This window comes from Triticum aestivum, chromosome 5A (assembly GCF_018294505.1).
Source record: "Triticum aestivum cultivar Chinese Spring chromosome 5A, IWGSC CS RefSeq v2.1, whole genome shotgun sequence".
Taxonomy (NCBI): Eukaryota; Viridiplantae; Streptophyta; class Magnoliopsida; order Poales; family Poaceae; genus Triticum; species Triticum aestivum.
In genome coordinates, this window is record NC_057806.1 from 478155694 (window position 1) to 478169225 (window position 13532).

Here is a 13532-nt window from a genome sequence, read left to right on the forward strand (position 1 = left end):
CTTGTGAAGTCATCAACAATGACAAGGTAATATCTCCTTCCTCCCAAACTATCATATGTTGGAGGCCCAAATAGATCCAAATGGATGAGCTCGAGGGGCCTCAAGGTGGTGATGATAGTCTTTACTTTATGAGCTTTTGATGAAGCTTCCCGGCAATGCAAGCACTACAAGGACGATCTTTGGCAAAAGACACATTGGTTAGTCCAAGAATGTGCTCCCCCTTTAAGAGAGCTTGTAAATTTCTCATGCCCACGTGGGCTAGCCTACGGTGCCATAGCCACCCCACATCGGCCTTGGCCATTAGGCATGTTGCAAGATGAGTTTTCTCTTTCGAGAAATCAACCACGTAAAGGTTTTCTTCAACATGCCCAACGAAGACCACTTTGAGATTGCTTCTCTTAAAGACGGTCACATGGAATTCACCAAAATGTGAATCATAACCGGCACGAGCCAATTGAATAGTAGAAAGTAAGTTGTAGTGAAGGGATTGGACAAGCATGACATTTGAAAGAGATGAATCATTAGATATTACCACCTTGCCCAAACCCAATACCTTGCCCTTGATATTGTCACTGAAGGAGATGTTCGAAGAGGCCTTGAGTGAATCAACGAACTCCACAAGCATCTCCCTTTCTCCGGTCATATGATTGGTGCATCCACTGTCGATCACCCATTGAGTTCCACCGGAGACATAGTCCTACAATAATCAAGCTTTGGTTATAGGTACCCATTTTGCAATGGGTCCTGGTGAGTTAGCAACGAGGGTCTTGGGAACCCAAATAGTCCAAGCATAATCATCATAGTTAGTTCCAACAAATTTTGCAAAGGTATAGCCATCATCTCCTCTCATGAGAACATATGATGGATTGTTCTTGCCGGCAAAATTCTTGGGAATGGCCTTGTCCCTGATGACCTTTCCATTCCCAACACCCTTCATTTCCTTCTCCTTCTCCTTGTGCCCTTCTTGCACAAACACTACCTTTTGGGGAGAGTAAGGAGTCGGACCGATCTTCTTGTTGTTCTTCTTCTTCTTTTTCTTACCACTCTTAGATGCGGGATTAAACCCAACTCCCTCCTTGGCAACACACTCCTTTTGGTTGCTCAAGAGATCGTTTAGGTTTTTCTCCCCTTGGATGCATGATACAAGCCCTTTCTCAATTTGAGATTTCAACTTCTTATTTTCCTCTTGGAGGTGCAATCATGAGCAAAGTTAGTCGTACAAGCATCATCATTTAAATCTATATGAGGTACGGAAGTGAGAGCCTTAATGGTTGTAGCTTTTAGTTGAGCATAAGACTCGGTGAGGGCAATGAGGTCACCTTTGACAACCTTGGAACTAATCACGAGGAAGTCATGCTCCTTAACAAGTCTTGTATGGTCAACTAGAAGCTTTTCAACTCTAATGTTAAGAGCATCTTTATTCTCAAGAGCAAGTTGCAAAGCATCATTGGTTTTAACAAAGTCAATTTGATGAGCAGATAAGGCTTCCTCAAGTGATGCTCTCATGACACTCTCTTCATTAAGTCCGTGCTCGAGGAGATCAACTCTCTTTTTTTCCTCTATAAGGAGGTTCTCAACGTTCTGAATAAAGCCATCGCGTTCGGCAAGTGACTTAAGGAGATCACTAAAACGAGCACGAGCTTCACCATGAAGAGTTTTCATGAAAGCCATTAAGGATTCCTCATCATTATCCACACCCTCCTCACACTCATCCTCCACTATCTCACATGAGACATTGGGAGTGTAGGTGTCGGGTTTCTTGGTTTGGACTTTGTTTTTACCTCTTTGGCCATGAGGCACCGATGAGTGAATGGCTTGTCCTCGTTTGGAGAGTTGAAGAGGCCAGTGGTGGAGGAGGAGGTAGTGGCATGCATGGCAAAGGTGGTCGTGCCCACTTGATCATCATCACCATCATCTTCATCTCCAGACATGTATTTTCATGAACAAGAGCCTTGTCATCCTTCCTCTTTGCAAACTTGGTGAACTTCTTCTTCTTAAGCACAAGCTTCTCGGACTTGTCTTCACGTCTCTCATATGGACAATCATGAACAAAGTGTCTTGGGCTATCACAATTGTAGCATTTCCTTCGTCCAAACGATCTTCCTTGAAGATTTCTTCCTTTGTTTGCCATGGTCCCGGAGTACTTCTTGACTAAGAGAGCCAAGTCTTCTGCAAAATCATTTGCCGGGCACGAGGTATCATTATCCTCCTCACATATCTCTTCACTCACTTCTTCCTCCCTTAAGGATTGGCTCATCACTTTCTTGGCCTTCAAGGCAAGATTGGAGTTCTTGGTTGCTTGAGCTATTGCAAATGTATTCTTGGACTTGGTTTCCAAAAGAACATGGGTAGAGAAGGTGGAAACAACTTGAGCCGAAGTCAACTTGTGATAGTCCGGACGTTGATGAACCATCATGACCATGGTATGTTCTGTGAGAACCATAGCATCTATGAACTTGTCCTTGATGAATTCATCATTTGCCCAAGTGCACCCAAAGGTTCTCAAGTTGAGCACAAGGGACTTCAACCTTTGGTAAACCTCTTCTGTGGACTCACCCTCATTCCTCACAAAGAGATTGACTTCTTGTTTGAGCAAGGCCAACCGAGATCTTTGAATTGCTTCATCTCCTTTAAGAGCCTCCTCAAGGCAATCCCAAATTTCCTTTGCGGTTTTGAGAAGAGCAATGGAATCACTATAGTCTTCAGTCACAGCGTTGCGAAGCATGTTGTGCGTGGTAGCATTGAGTTGATCGTCAACTGCTTCCCTTGGAGTGAGATTCATTGGGCCCTTGGGGTTGAATCCATTGACCACAATCCACCACAATTGAGTTGAAGAACTGCGCATGTGAGACTCCATATCTAGCTTCCACTTAGCAAATGCATTAGCTTTCAAAGGGGGCGGAGGGCCAACAGGATTAATGCAGGGATGTTGCAAGGGTTGAGGAGAGTAAAAGGGTTCCACGGCATTGTACTGGGGAACTTGAGTACGAGCCGGAGAAGCAAGAGGTTCCCTCGAGTCATCCGCATCATGAACCTCATTTGGATTAAACGAGTTTGATGCGGACGTTGATGGCTTTAAGCGAGCATCAATTTCCTCCTTGACCGAGGCCCGAACCTCTTTCAACATAGAGACTTTGAGGTCCGCAAACATTGAAAGAAGATCAGCCGCGGTCAAGGGGACATTCGGGTTAGTAGGAGCGGAGGGAGCAACGACAGGAGCACCAAGTGTCTCGGTCGCGGCGGGGGGTTGGTTTTGACCATCCCCCGCAATGGGTAGGCCACCTCCCTCATTCCCTAGATCTACCATATCCTCTAAGGTTGTAAAACCTTATATTAGAGCATGAGGCTCTGATACCAATTGAAAGGATCGATACGGTCGACTAGAGGGGGTGAATAGGGGACTACAAACTTTAATCTTTCTTGTAGATTTTAAGGCTTAGCGGATAAAAGAGTTCACTAGAAATGCAACTAGGTGAATGCAACCTATATGACAAGCAAGCTCCAAGAGAGAAATGCTAGGCAACAAACTACTTAGCAAGCCAACAAGCATACAACAACAAAGAAAGGTGCGGGAAAGGATTAACCACAAGTGAGACGAGGACGTGGATTTTAACCCGAAGTTCACTCTTCCTTGGGGAAGAGCTAATCTCCGTTTGGAGCGGTGCCGGAGCCAAAGCTTGCGGAATGCCACCAAAGGCTCACCGTATTATCCTTCGAGTCACCCCCAACGGATGAGCCTCGAAACACTCGGGGTTGGTCTTGAAGGCGACCTCCACACCTTTACAAACTTCTCCGGAGCACACCACAAGCAAGGAAGCTTCCGGAGGAACCTCTAACCGCCTAGGAGCCCAAGCTCCAAGAGTAACAAGTCAATGGGGAAGAAATGTTGCTAGGAACGCGATTTGGTTTGGTCAAGTTGTAGATTGGGTCTTGCTCTCCCAATCCCCAAAGTTTCAACAAGTTTGGGTGGAGGGATTGAGAGTATTGAGCAAAATGGGGTGTAGCAATGGTGGAGCTCAACAAGACATTAGGGTTAAGGGTTGGAGTTGGAAGAAGGGCCTTTAAATAGTGTTCATGGGCTGGTGGGGATTTCTGCCAGTTGGACCCCGTGCGCACGGGCTAAGTCAGCCCCGTGCGCACGGGGTACACAGAGACAAACACACCACCCCGTGCGCACGGGGGTCAAAAGACCCCGTGTGCACGGGGTACCCAGAGAGTTTACATAGGACCCCGTGCGCACGGGGGTCAAAAGACCCCGTGCGCACGGGGTACCCAGAGAGTTACGCAGTACCCCGTGCGCACGGGGTACCCAGTAACTTTCGGTTGCAACTTTCTGAGTACCACAGCACACACACTAGGTTCTTTTTAGGTGGTTGGAGTGGGAAGGGTAAGAGAGTAAGGCTCGGCAACGACATTCCCACACGGCATTTATCCACACAAACCCTTCTTAATAGTGCGGTCTTTCCTACGACTCGAAGCAAACCAAAACTAAACCTCCGAAGCGTCGAAAGACCATGCCTTTGCCCTTTTTGAAATGGGGAGGTCGCACATCTCCATCGCGGGCACTTAGAACCAATAACCTGAGATAAACTTTAGCAACCGATATTAGTTCAACTAACCACATTGTCATCACACCAAAATATAGCTTAAGTGCCATTAGCACTTTCACAAGTGCATGTAGTTATCTATAGGGTTTGACGGTGGAAGGGAATTGCAAACGCAATGAGCACAAGCTCTCAGGATAACATCGGAGAGTATCTTCTGAATCTTCTGGTGCAGTAGGCGATCATCTGTAATAAGGGCTCTCCAAAAGGAAGTAATTACGAGAACCTAGAGTTAGAGTCAGAAAAATCTTTTAACCCGATTAGAAGAGAGATCAGGGTCCCAGAGTATAGACAAGGAATAAAAAGATCCTAATACCACCGAAATGGCGACGTGGGCCTGTAAGCCACGCAACCATGTTAGTAAAAGTTTTGTAATGACTAGACTCGACTTCGGCCAAGGAGTGTGGAAGGGGGATTCCTACAGGCAGTCGTCTGATACCAACTTGTGACGCCCCCGATTCAATCGTACACTAATCATACATGCAAATGTGTACGATCAAGATCAGGGACTCACGGGAAGATATCACAACACAACTCTACAAATAAACATAAGTCATACAAGCATCATATTACAAGCCAGGGGCCTCGAGGGCACGAATACAAGAGCTTGATCATAGATGAGTCAGCGGAAGCAACAATATCTGAGTACAGACATAAGTAAACAAGTTTGCCTTAAGAAGGCTAGCACGAACTGGGATACGGATTGAAAGAGGCGCAGACCTCCTGCCTGGGATCCTCCTAAACTATTCTTGGCCATCGTCAGCGGCCTGCACGTAGTAGTAGGCACCTCCAGTGTAGTAGGAGTCGTCGTCAATGATGGCGTCTGGCTCCTGGGCTCCATCGTCTGGTCGCAGCAATCGAGTATAGAAAGGGGGAAGGGGGAGCAAAGCAACTGTGAGTACTCATCCAAAGTACTCGCAAGCAAGGAGCTACACTACATATGTATGCATTGGTATCAAATGGAAAAAGGGTAACATATGTGGATTGAACTGCAGAATGCGGAATAAGAGGGGGATAGCTAGTTCTATCAAAGACTACGCTTCTGGTAACCTCCATCTTGCAGTAGAAGAAGAGAGTAGATGGTAAGTTCACCAAGTAAGATCGCATAGCATAATCCTAACCGATGATCCTCCCCTCGTCGCCCTGTGAGAGAGCGATCACCGGTTGTATCTGGCACTTGGAAGGGTGTGTTTTATTAAGTATCTGGTTCTAGTTATCGTAAGGTCAAGGTACAACTCCAAGTCGTCCTGTTACCGAAGATCACGGCTATTCGAATAGATTAACTTCCCTGCAGGGGTGCACCACATTTCCCAACACGCTCGATCCCCTTTGGCCGGACACACTTTGTTGGGTCATGCCCGGCCTCGGAAGATCAACACGTCGCAGCCCTACCTAGGCACAACAGAGAGGCCAGCACGCCGGTCTAAATCCTATGGCGCAGGGGTCTGGGCCCGTCGCTCATTGCACACCTGCATGTTGCGTGGGCGGCCGGAGAGCAGACCTAGCAACCTTCATTACAAAGGAAGTTGCATTACGCGGTCCAACCTAGCGCGCGCCGCTCAGTCACTGACGTCAAGAAGGCTTCGGCTGATACCACGACGTCGAGTGCCCATAATTGTTCCCGCGTAGTTGGTTAGTGCGTATAGGCCAGTGGCCACACCCAGATCAAATAGCAAGATCTTGTTAAGCGTGCTATTTTGACATAACCACGGACGACGACCAGGGCCAGGCCCACCTCTCTCCTAGGTGGTCTCAACCTGCCCTATCGCTCCGCCACAAAGCAACAGTTGGGGGCCGTCGGGAACCTAGGCCCACCACTACCTGGGTGGAACCACCTGCCCCTTCAACCTCCAACATCGGAATCACTTGCCGGTACTCAACGAGCCGACCCGACTTAGTAACAACATGTAATATGTATAAAGTATATAGTATATACCCGTGATCAACACCCGGCATGATCACGACCCGATAGTATAGCATGGCAGACTAGCAAGAATGTAGGGCCACTGATGATAATCTAGCATCCTATACTAAGCATTTAGGATTGCAGGTAAGGTATCAACAGTTGTAGCAACAATGACAGGCTATGCTTCAGAATAGGATTAACGGAAAGCAGTGACATGATACACTACTCTAATGCAAGCAGTAGAGAGAGAGTAGGCGATATCTGGTGATCAAGGGGGGGGGCTTGCCTGGTTGCTCTGGCAAGGAAGAGGGGTCGTCAACAGCGTAGTCGATCGAGGCACCAGCAGCGGGGTCAGTCTCGTAGTCTACCGGAGAGAAGAGGGGGAAGAAACAATGAATACAATGCAAACAGATGCATAACGATGCATGACATGACAAGTAGCGGTGCTAGGTGTGCCCTAACGCGGTATGAGGTGATACCAATGAAGGGGGGAAACATCCGGGAAAATATCCCCGGTGTTTCGCGTTTTCGGACAGATGAATCAGAGGGGGGAAGTTGCGTGTTCGTATGCTAGGGATGCGTGGCGGACGAACGGGCTGCGTATCCGGATTCATCTCGTCGTTCTGAGCAACTTTCATGTACAAAGTTTTCCCATCCGAGCTACGGTTTATTTTATATTGATTTTAAAAGATTTAAATTATTTTTAGAATCTATTTAATTAATTTAATTCAACATTATCCAGAATAGTGTTTGCTGACGTCAGCATGATGGCAGCAGTTTACCGTTGACCTGGTCAACCTGACAGGTGGGTCCCACTTGTCAGCGACTGTTTGACTAATTAACAGTAGTTAATTAGGTTAACTAATCTTGATTAGTTAATTTAAACATAATTAATTAAGTTAATTAATTGATTGATTGATTTTATTATTATGTATTATATATATATATTAATTTTTTCCCTTTTTTCTTTTTTTTAAACCATTCTCAGGGGCTATGCCCCGCGTGTCAATGGTCCAGAGGGCCGATGCGGTTAGCGGGCACTCGCCCGCAGGGAGCGGCGGGGCGACGCTAGAGGCCAGGGTGGCCGCAGTGGCCGTCAACGCTGCGACGGCAGCAGAGGAGGCGGGGTGGTGAGCAGCGAGGCAAGGGGCGCTGGACGCGGTGGTGTGCGGCTACGCGAGGAGGAAAGGCGGCCGCGGGGCGCATCAGCAGCTGCTGCAGCAGCAGGCGGTGAGCGAAGTTGGCGCGAGGCCAGGGAGGGGTTGCGCGACGGAGGAAGTGGCAGGAGCGCGACATGGACGAGTGCGAGCAGCGCGCGTGCTGCGCGTGGCGGGTGCGGGACGGGGACGGCGGTGCATGACGAGCGCGGCAAAACAGAGCAGGGCGAGGCAGAGCGCCGTGCGACGCGCGAGCGGGCAAGCGAGGGCGCGGAGCGCCGTGCGTGCAGTGTGGGGCGGGGCTCGGGGCGGCCGACAGATGCAGGTGGGCGAGGCCGGCGGGTGGCGCGCGGGCCTAGAGAGGCGGGTGCGGCGGTGGCGCAGGCGAAGCGCGGCGATGCGAGCGGGGCGCGGGCGCGTGCCGTCGAGCCGTGGCACGGGCGCGGTGAGTGCGGCGAGTCGATGAGCGGCGAGCGCGGCGAGGCGAGGTCGCGCGAGAGAGAGGGGAGGAAGGGCGCGCGCTCATGTCGGGTTCGTAGGGACGGGGCAACGGTGCGCGGGGAGTGGCTTGGGAAGGAGGACGAGGAGGTCCGGCGTGTGGAGGAGACGGGGAGGTGATGGCGGAGACAGGCGACGCCAGCGACGGGACGCCGGGACGAAGCGGCGGGGTCCGGGCGTGCCGGGGCGCGATCCCGATCCAGGCGCGGGGGGGGGGGGTTGTGGGGATTGTGGGGGAGGGTTCGGTTAGGTCACGGGGTGAGGGGGCCATATAGGCCAAGGCTGGGCCGGTCTGTTGGTTGGGCCAGTTGGGCCGGCCTGGCTAACAGCTGGGCCAACTGGCCCAGTGGGGGGGTTCTTTTCTATTTTTATTTTGTTAGTTTTTTCTATTTTGTATTTTCTTTTCTTTTTATTTATTTACTTTTCTGTTTTAAATCATTTTAATTTATTTAGGCATTTTATAAAACTGTGTCTTCTACACCATATTTATCTATGTAATATTTAGTACAAACCGAACATTTTTATTTTAATGTTTAATTTTTTTATTATTTACCAAACTTTGAATTTAAATTTTGAACCGATTTTGATCTAATGATAGATTAGCAACAGTAACCGTGGGGATGTGGCACCATTAGCGTGGGATTACTGTAGCTTAATTACCCGGGCGTTACATTCTTCCTCCTCCTTCCTTCTCTCCTAGAACCAACAAAGGGAAGGGGGAATCCTACTCCCGATGGGAGTAGGACTCCCTTGGGGCGTGCCTAGAGAGGCCGGCCCCCTCCCCTCCTCCACTCCTTTATATACGGGGAGGGGGCACCCCATAGACACACAAGTTGATCATTGATCTTTAGCCGTGTGCGGTGCCCCTCTCCATCCTAATCCACCTCGGTAATATCGTAGCGATGCTTAGGCGAAGCCCTGTTCCGGTAGCAACATCATCATCGTCATCACGTCGTCGTGCTGACGAAGCTCTCCCTCAAAGCTCTACTGGATCGTGAGTTTCCGGGACGTCACCGAGCCGAACTTGTGCGGATCGCAGAGGTGTCGTATCTTCGTTACTAGATCGGTCGATCGTGAAGACGTACGACTACATCAACCGCGTTGTCATAACGCTTACGCTTATGGTCTACATGGGTACGTAGACGATACTCTCCCTTCTCGTTGATGTGCATCACCATGATCTTGCGTGTGCGTAGGATTTTTTTTGAAATTACTACGTTCCCAACAATGCACCCTATCGCACCTCTGGCAAGTTCGAGGAGAGGCGGAGGACGTCAGTGCCGGCGCTTAGCGTGTACTGCAGATGGCGGCCGACATCATCTAGTTAGCTAAAAGTAAGTTAGTCCTTGTACACTACTAGAGTATTAGTGGGAGTAGATAGTTAACTTGGCTATGATAGTTGTCAACATGGAAGTTCAGTACTCTATATCTGGATCAGACCTGTTACTTTGCTCTGAATGTTGAACTTTTCATGTGAACGTATGTAACGGGCTGTTTTTTATGTGGGTTGTATTTGTCCGCCACGGATTTAGAGGCTGACTTGTGGGCCTACTAGGTTGACGCGTACACAATCAGGAGATGATTGTACATGGAGAGGATGACAGTAGGGACCCACCAGGGTCATGGTAGTACGCAAGCAAGTGCCTCCTTATTTCAAGCAAAAAAATGATTCCTCCTAATGGATTCCTGACATCTGGGTCCCATGCCACTGTCAACGTAGTTAATAAATGAGAAAATTGCATAATGAGCGGCTGACACCAGGGACCAAGCAGCTCGCACGATTCTTTTTGTTTTTTAGATGGAGCAGGGTATCAACTGGGCTATGTGGGGCACTCTTGCTAGTTTTTTCTTTTGAAAATTACTAGTCCAAATTTTTTACAGAATACCCAACTGGGGCCTACTTGCCTTTGTCAGATCTGCTGGGCTGCAAGGGATGCGTTCGGTTTGCCCAGAAAATGGGCTATCATGGGCTAAATTGAAATCTAACTGTTATGCCACATGTCGGTTGGCCTTTATCAGGCCAGTGCCCCTATTGGTCATTTAATACCTCAGGATTGCTCCACGACTATAAATAGCAGCACACTCTCAACCTGCAATGGTTGGCTGCTTCATTTGATCTGACAAGGGTTTGTCTGAGCACACCCCCCTGAGTGAAATGGTAGTACTATTCTAGAGAGAAAAACCCAGAGCCTAAAATATGTGAAGTGATTGAGTACCTCGTGCCTATTACTCATGTGGACTGCACTTCCAATAGACAGTTAGGCGTTGGTCCAAGCAACCAAGAGTCGTCGTGGTTGGCCAAGGACAAGTCTGTGAAGATTTGGAGATTGCCTTGAAGAATCTACCGAGAGTATCAATTGAAGTTTGAGGAATTTTAGGCCGAGGAGAATAGGACGGAGAGAGGTTTACTCCTGTGTTTAATCACAAGGCCATCCAACCAAATGTAGCACTTTGGCAGAAGTGTGAACTAATTGAACCAATCCTTTGTCGTGATCGAGCATCACCATTGGTTTTATCTCTACTTGCATTACTTTTAATATTGTTCTCTGTTTGAGTTGTTCCTCTCTCGTGAGTTTTTTGTCAATGTTTAGTTCCTTGTAACGGATATATCCCACATTGTAAAGAAGTAACAACGTAGGAACACGCACGCTGTGCCCGATGAGCAGAATCGGACGGTCCATGCCATGGTCGGACTATCACCCAACGAGGAGAAGGAGGACAGCGACGGTTTGGACAGCTACGATGACAAGCAGATCCAGCTCGATCTCTACTGCGTCTTCGACCGATACTTCCATGAGCTAATGGCGTCGGGAAGGGCAAGGGCAGTCGTGGATGATCTTATCCATCATAGCCAAACATGCCAAATTTTGGTAGCCCGATGGCATATTGTGATGTAGTAGCCGGACGATGTGTGTAATGCATCATTATGTAGTTGCATGTGTTTTTTATGGATTTGAGGTATGTTAATTGAGGTGTCCCGTTATGAGAAGGGAAATTTGAGGCTTGCTCGGTTAGAGACCACAGACACGTCCGGAATCGTCCATGGGCGTTTGAGCGATCAGATTTGCCAAGTCCAGATGTAGATGCTCTGAGAGAAACTCCAACGCGCCGACCCAAATGGGGGCGGGGTTTGTTTGTTTTTTTCATTTGGGCCAGCTCGTCCGCCCCTTTTGCGTTTGGGTCGGATGTGCGCCCAACGCGCGGACACATTTTCATCCTCGCGGTCGGCCTGCGTCCATTTTTAGCTCTTTTAGCAAAAATATGAAGAAAAAAACGGCCCTAGTTCAGGTATATAATTCAAACAAAATACAAATATCTCATAGTTTCACAACCAAATAAAATATCTCATAGTTTACAAGCCAAATAAAAATTAAATTGTCTCAAATACATTAAAAAAAGATAGCCGATACATCTATTGGTTGCTAAAGTGAGCCCACATATACTCAACCAAATCATCTTGCAATTGAACGTGAGTTTCCCAATCACACATTTGATAATGAAATTCAGTGAACTGTGCAAACGTTGCCGCTCCTACATGCTCAGGGACAACATTTTTCATCCTGAAACTGAAACCCTTAGTCATAGATACGTTCCGGACGCTCATCCTCTACGATCATATTGTGCATGATCACATGAGCAGTCATCACCTCCCACAACTTCTTGGTGCTTCAAGTTCTAGCAGGATACTGAATGATGCTCCATTGGGATTGAAGAGCACCAAAGTCGTGCTCCACATCCTTCCTACCACTCTCTTACTCTTGAGCAAATCTCTTCCTCTTCTCTCCTACAGGGTTGGGGATTGTCTTCACATGAGTAGTCCATTAAGGATAGATACCATCCGCTAGGTAGTATCCTTTGTTGTAGTGGTGGCCATTGATCTCAACATTGACCTCGGGCAGTTGTCTTCTGCAAGCCTTGCAAACACTAGAGAGCGTTGAAGCACGTTGATATCGTTGTGAGATCCGGCCATGCCAAAGAAAGAGTGTCAAATCCAGAGATCTTGTGAAGCAACAGTCTCAAGTATGACAGTGCAAGCTTTGACATCGCCCCTATACTGCCCCTACCAAGCTGAAGGGCAGTCCTTCCATTCCCAGTGCATAAACTCTATGCTACCAAGAATCCCGGGGAAAGCCCCTGCTGGCTGTCATCGCCAACAACCGGGTTGTATTTGCAGCATTTGGCTTCCTCAAGTACTCCGGGTCAAACACTGCTATAACAGCCTTGTAGAACATGTACATGGAGTCTAGGCATGTGGACTCCCTCATTCGAACATACTCATCAATGAGATCACCAGGAACTCCGTATGCAAGCATCTGAATAGCTGCAATGCATTTTTGGTAAGAGGAGAAGCTAATTTTTCCCATGGTATCCTCCTTGCGCTCTAAATACTTATCGTATGCCACCACCCCCTCCTGAATACGGTTGAACACATGTCTAGCCATACAAAAACGGCGCCGTAATAGGTGGTCTTTGAAGAGCGGGTTTGGGGTCTCGAAGTAGTCCTTTCAGAGTAGGAAATTGCGCTCTCTTGGTTGCGATTCAACGCCATAGTGTGCCCCGGGATCGAGCCCCTGAACATCGGCCACTGCCTAGAAAGGTGGTCATGGACGACCAACACAGTGGCCACAAGCTCCTCATCGCCAAATGAATAATCATCCGAGTTGCAAAATGAAATTATGGAAAAAGAACTCGTCGGCGGAGCCCATTTGCGGGCAAACTGTCAAACAGTTTGCGGGCGTCGTCGAAGAAGCTGGCCAGTGAAGAGCCTCGCGCCTCGCCAGGACCTGGTAGCAAGCCTGTCGGCGTCTGGCGAGCGAGATCGCCGTGCTTGGGTGCTACAGGCAGGAGGCGCGGGGCGAACGGCGACGCCGAGGTGCTGTGGCGGCGGTGGGGCGAGGCAGTGGTGGCGGCGATGTTGGAAGGTGGCGTGCTGCGGGGGAGGGGGTATGTGTGTGCGGATGGCTGGCCTGGGCGATGGCGGCGACGGGTGATGCTACCGGGTGTGCTGGGTTTTTTGACCAAAAATGACAGTAGGGAAAAAACCCTACTGTGATATCATATATCTATATAAATTAGGGTGTGCTGGTTGTCGATGGGAGGAAGATGGAATGGCCAATGTGTCAAAGACTGATGGGCCAGGGGAGGAAAAGGGCGGGCGTTGCGTGCGTTCGTTTCGTGTCTGTGCCGACGCAAACGCGACCAAAAATGAATCGCGGACGGATAAAAAGCGGACGCGTTTTCATTTAAGTCGCCGTCTTGGGTCATTTTTTGTGTACGTTTTGATCCAATCCGACATCCTGACAAGTTGAATCGGCGCGTTGGGGTTGCTTTTAGACGAAGGCAATGGCGGTGGCGGCTTGGGCAAGC